This window comes from Drosophila gunungcola (genome assembly GCF_025200985.1).
Source record: "Drosophila gunungcola strain Sukarami chromosome 3L unlocalized genomic scaffold, Dgunungcola_SK_2 000002F, whole genome shotgun sequence".
Taxonomy (NCBI): domain Eukaryota; kingdom Metazoa; phylum Arthropoda; class Insecta; order Diptera; family Drosophilidae; genus Drosophila; species Drosophila gunungcola.
In genome coordinates this window covers 3,272,776-3,279,132 of record NW_026453178.1, presented here as the reverse complement: position 1 = coordinate 3,279,132, position 6,357 = coordinate 3,272,776, and positions in this window count along the sequence as shown.

Below are 6,357 nucleotides of genomic sequence, written 5' to 3'. Positions count from 1 at the left end.
CTTTTCGCCGCTGATGAAAAAAGAAAAGCCTGATGAACATGAACGAGACTCGTGAAGAGGTTGGGCCAACGCGATGGGTAATGTTTTATCATCCGCCTCTGCCGCAGTCGCTGTTGGCAGTACGCCACCCCCCTCTGTTACCTCCGCCCCCCCCTCTTGACCGCTTTGGCTCTTTGGCTGGATTGGTGGCATCTTTCGCGCTGCTCCAACAAAAACGCCACCGCAGCTGCCGTCGCTGCTGCTTTTGCTGCTACAACATACGCTCTTACATTTTATTATGTAGGTATTTGTTTTTTGTTTTTTGTTTTTTGTTTTCTGTTTTTGCCTCTTGCCGTGGCGTTTCTTTAACTTTTTCTAATTAATTGAAACGCCACTCGAGAGGAGTGACGGCTGCTGTTAGAGCGGGACGGCGTTTATGTGCTACATATGTATCCAACGTGTGTACTTGGAGTACATTCAAAAGCTACTTTGTCGTTCCTGGCAATCGGTGGTTATCCCCCCGCTTCTGCTGCCACTGCCACTGACACTGCCACACCCCCATTTTCCTTGCCGCCCACCTGAGCCTGGTGTCGCACACGCAGTAAACAAATTCTTACAACATTTAAATGAAGTCACCGAGGCTTTATCCTTTTCCATTGCTCCGACATTAACGATTAGTTTTTCGATAGTCATTTATTAGGGGTTTCCTTCTCCGCAGGGACAACGCTTCGCAAGTTTTCGTGAAAATTAATGGATTGACAGTGCCAAAATAAAAGTTTAACCAACCACCGTATTAAGGTCACTTACTTAAGGTTAAGGTTTTAGTCTTGAAGTAAAATTCTTTTTTTTTTCACAGAAGCAAAAATGATATGTTTAGGTTTCTTTTTTTTTTATAAATAAATTTTTAATTGTTTTTCTTCTTTTTTTAACGAGTTATGACATTGACTTAAAAATAAACAAATCTTTATATAAGCTTATTATTACAAAAAAATATAAATGATTTCATAATATTTATTTGTACGTTTAAAGGTTAATGTTCAATAAATGTTTTGAGGTTTATTTTAACAAAGTAAAGTATTATTAAATTAACAACTCAAATATAAAATAGTAAAAAACCACTAACTCAACAATAGAGATTTCAATAAAATTTAAAATGTTTGGTTATTTATTTTGTATTATTCAAACCTTAAAAAAATGTTAGGCTTTTAAAAAGAGAATTAAAAATGGATTTATTTTACCCTTTTACCAATTTGATCACTTACATTGCTCTTAATAAGAAAAAGAAAATGGAGTTTTCTGGTTAACCCACTTTAAGTGACTTTTACGATCCGTATCTGTATCTGGCATCAGTATCTTCTTTTTAATTCAGAGCGACATTAATTGGCTCGCGAGCAACAAATTCAGATCACGTTAACCCATTGGCGCGCCTACAAAATTGCCGTCGCCTTCTGTGCAGAAACACGGCAGCAACAACAGCAGCAACATGAGGAACAACAGCAACAACTGCTACAACCGCAGCAGCAACTTGTTCCATGGGCGGGGAAAAAAGGGGGCCCGAGAGAGGCGTGTAGAGGGGTGATGGTCCGGGGGGGATTGGCCAGCCAGAAGCAACCTTTTTCGAGGCGGGCTTACTGGCGCTAAGAGAGTTTCAGAAAGAGTGAGACAGAGTGCACGGAAAAGTTGCCCCAAATGGCCGCAAGCAAAAGCGGGAGGGCAAGATGATGCCAAAGCCAACTCCCCGAAAAACCCCCCTCCTCCACCCAAAACCCAACCCAACCCCCGCCCCTCGCATCAGCAAACCCAACATAGTCGTTAGTCTCAGTCGATCCAAATCCAGAAACAACGCCAGTCTTTGTTTAACGATTTTTATATTTCGAACACGAGATATATTTGTATCCTTTGTACTTCGCTTGTTGCCACAGAGTACGAGTATCTGTGTGTCGGGCTTGTAGTCGTACTGTATCTGTATATTGATGGCTTCGCCTCGCTTCGTTGAGCTTCGTATCTGGGGGATAGGTAGCCTGCCCCCTTTTCGGTTTGCCCCCGAATGTATCTCTTCTTGTTTGCAGATAGCTTGAGGAGACCAGACCATACCAGACCAGCCCAGGCCAATGATGATTGTGAGCTGAGCCAGGCACACACCATTTTTCGCATCTATGTATCGTTGTATCTGCGTATCTGCAAGCGCGTGTTGCGGTGCGGAGTGCGTACGCAAGTACGCGTCTACAAACGTCGACATGAATTTTAATCTAATAGATACAAATGAAAAGGTGTTTGTGTGCTCCGCTCCGGTGTAATCGCTTTGACTCGCCGGGCTTTTGGCCGTATAGTTGCGGTCGGGCCTTCGCGTTTGCCAAGGAGTGTAGGTATAGTTGGAGTATTGATTCGTTTGCAGCCTTCGTTGGGGATTTTATTGCCTCCCCAAATCCCCCTTACTCGCCTTTCCTGCACTTTCCCGGAGGACTTATCTCGGGAGTTCCCTTGAGCCTGCGGTTATGCCTGTGCGTCTGCTGGATTTTGCCTCTTTATACAATGTTTTTGATTGATTTTCTTCAAGGAGGTTTATTGAAGAGCAGTGAAAACTTGTAATAAGTACTGAAATTGGGGATTCTTATTGAAAGAAAGTGGGGAGAGTGGGAAGAAAGGGACGTCAGGGACTTGGTTAGAAATTTAATAGTAAATTAAGATACTTTGTTCAGTTTTAATGTGACGGTTATTGGGTAGTTAAGAATTTGTAGCTTACTTATTGAGAATAAAGTAAAAGTTAAAAAAAGTTTTGTTAAAAGATTTTGACTTTAGTGGGATTAAACAAATAACAACTTGTAAGAAAAGTTATATAAAGTTAAAGTTAAGTTAAAATTAACCAAAACCTTACGGATAAAACAAAACATTTGTTAAATATTTTGAAATAGACTACTGGTATTAAATTCTTATTCAAAAGTGCGTTGCAATTTTATTAATTTTAAAACAAAAACTTTTAAATAGCGAGAAATGTTAAACATCGACAATGAATTTTTGTAAACCAATTCTTAGATACTTTGTTGTAAGTTATTTTAGTGAAAAGGTTAGCTCTTAAATGTAACATTAATTAGGGAAATGTATATCTTTCGTTAAAATTAAAAAAATATCGCTTTTACAATAGCATTGATTGATATTTGAGGGCTACGAAGAACATACTTAAGTTCTGGGGGAGGAGCAACGGGAGAACGGCTGCAGTCTTGACGATTACACGGTTGCAATCCGAGATGTTGCCCGTGGCAAGTGGGCCAAAATGCAGCCAACCAGCTAACCGACCAACCAGCCATTAATGAACGACCAGCCGAGGAGCAGAAGACAAAGGAGTGCTCTTCTCTATCTGGGCATCCGAATCGGCGGGGACTGGAGAAGGGGGGGCTTCCTCCACGAGTGCCTGTGTGTCTGTATCTGTATCTGTATCTGCAGTCGTACCTGTATGCACCCCGGGGCAGGGTTTAATGCTCGCAGTGTAGCAAACAAACCAGATAGATACTGATGCTCTCTATACGGCATACGGCATACGGCATACAGCATTCAGCATACAGCCATCATCGACATGCGATGAACATGGAACAAGTTGTACACAGATAATCATAAATAAACGAGCCAGCAGCGACGAAAAAGTCCGAAAGGTACGAGAACCGAAGACACGACAGAGAGAGGACGAGATACATCTACAGCTACAGCTACAGCTACAGTTGGGAAAAAGATACTTCGGTGGGGTTGTGGAGGTGGTGGTGTCTCTACGATTTTTTCCTTGCGTTTTTTTTTTTTTTTTCTGGGGAAAGGAAGCCAGGAGCAGAGCGAGCGAGCACGAGCGCCGGAGCTAGCGCCAGGTTCGGGGTTCGATTGGCACATCCACAGATACATCCGAGGCCGGAGCCACGGCCACATCCCTGCTGGCAATCGTAGAAACACAGGCAGCCAGATAAAAAGATACTTTTGCACGGCGACACTCGCTCTGCGCTGCTGCTGAGCCAGAACGAGAAGGACTATTTGCCACTTGGGTATTGTGCTCGTTGAAATCAATTTCGCCCAACCTAATTAGAAAGAGCGCTCATCAAAAATAATAAGGGTTAAGCTTAGCAGAATGACCAATTAGATCAAACTTTTAGATTTTTTCGGGGGCCGCAAAACGTAATTAAATTTAAAAGGGGTCCCACGAAAAACTTTTCCCTTCCCTTCCCACGCCCCCAAAAAAACCAAAAATCCATTTTCCTTACTTTTATTTTGTTATTTTTGGCTGGGCTGTGGTTGGATGTACATGTAATAAATTTAATCATAAACCGAAATAAGCGCGTTTAACCACGCTATCTTTTTATTCGTTCATGGGCGCGTGCATGGCCCAGGAAAAAGTTTTCGGTAGGTTTGGAGAAAGTGTTTCACAGGGCGGAGGGGTTGGGCTGGTTAGACCCATGGATACAGAAATATATATATATGTATATATCTATACCCCAGAGGGGCTGAAGCGAGAGAAAGAGACCGAGAACAAAATGTAACTGATGTTTCTGTGTTTTTTCGGCCGTCTGTTGCCACCTCCCGAAAAAAAATGGCCAAAAGCCCTCGTGTGCCCGCTCCCTCTTGGCCAGATTTCAATGTTGCTACTTCATTTTTATCGCGTTAAGAGAATATCGGACATGTGTGGCTCCCCGAACCCCGATCCACGACCCACCATCCTCCTCTTTGGGCCATAAAACATTCTACATAGATTGTTACCTTTGGCAAACTCTTCCTCCTGGCGGTTTTATCGTTTTTTGTTAGGCTTAAGTGTTTATCTTGGCTCTTTTCATTCGACTTTTTCGTATTCGCTCGTATCTAACAGTTGTTCGTGTTGTTGCACTCGCTTCAACATGCACAGGGCGTGGCTTACGGTCAGCGAAAATGGAATGGAATGGCAGGATGGCAGGATGTCAGGATATGGCAGGATATGGCGGGGAATGGCAGGAAAAACGGAAAAATAAAACCTCTCCTAGGGGAAGGCAGCCGGCTCTACTATACTATACTCGCTTGAAGGGGGTTGCTGCACACGTACCGCCGCTTTTTCAGCTTTTTCCCGCTTCACATTCCGCCATGCAGGAGCTGCAGGACCTCCGATTCAAAGGAATAGGAATAGGAAACGCCGAGGGATGGCGGGCATGGCAGCAGTATCCGAGGGATGCGACGCGGCATCTCGAGGATGCGGATTTGTGAGGGGTCGGACAGATCCTGCTGCATTGTCATCGCATGCCGTGCAGTTGTCGGCTCCTCAACCACTCGGACATTACGCAACACGGCAAATTGGTAGCACGTCTGGGCAGTACTTTGTATCCATAAAAACATTTCGTTATCATCGATTTTATTCGGCAGTGAAAAGCGAGGGACAACTATTTTCTCTTGCGTCAGCACCAAGTAAAGGTAACAGTAAACAAGTTTATTTATTTTTATTAGCTTACAAGTCTACTGAACTTACTACAAATTTATAGTAAATATATTTAATTTTATAAATCGTTTCTTAAACAATTGAAACTTTTTTTAGTCAGTAAATATTTTCTTCGCCCAAATCTCAAGTAAATAAAAACATTTTGTTATCATTAATATTTATTTATATGTCTATCAATATTTAAGGAACTCTGAAAAAATTTTAATTTAAAGGTTATTTCTTATATTAATAGTAGGGATATATTATTTTACACAAAATTAATTTAAAAAAATAATTTTATTGATAATAATTTTATATCCTATTTTTTGCGTTTATACATTTTTAAAAATTATTTTTCAATTTTTGAAACATAAGTAGGTCAAACTAAGACCCTCGTTCAATATTAGAGATTTGTTTATTTTTGTATTCAAGTTATCAGTGCCTGTATATCGAAAATAAATCTTAAGTTGTCACATCTATTTCCTTTGATCTAAACCTTCTAATTAATCGCAAATTATTCATTAAAATACCATCGCCATAAAGAAAAGTTTTTATACCTTGAACATCTTAACGACTTTTATAGTGAATCTTTTCTAAACAGATCCCAAGATATCACTTCAAGATATGAAACACTCTCAACTGCATATTACTCTAATTTCTTATCATTTGGATACTTCAATTAACAGACGCAACAATTGAGCCAGATTGTCAATATCGTCTTTCATAAACCAATAAAAAGGAATAGCTTAATGGGATCTGTCCAAGTCCCGCACTCGCCGGCGATAAAGTGGAAGATTTACTTTTTAATAGACTGCCGGAGGAGAGCTCTTCGCAACGCCAATTGACAGCGGCAAAGATTTTAATTTCACATGTTGACTACGGACTTTGTTTATTTTATGAACTTTATTAACGCTCTCGCACGTTAACGGCTTCACGCCGACCAGGGGGTTGTGGATTTCGAGGAG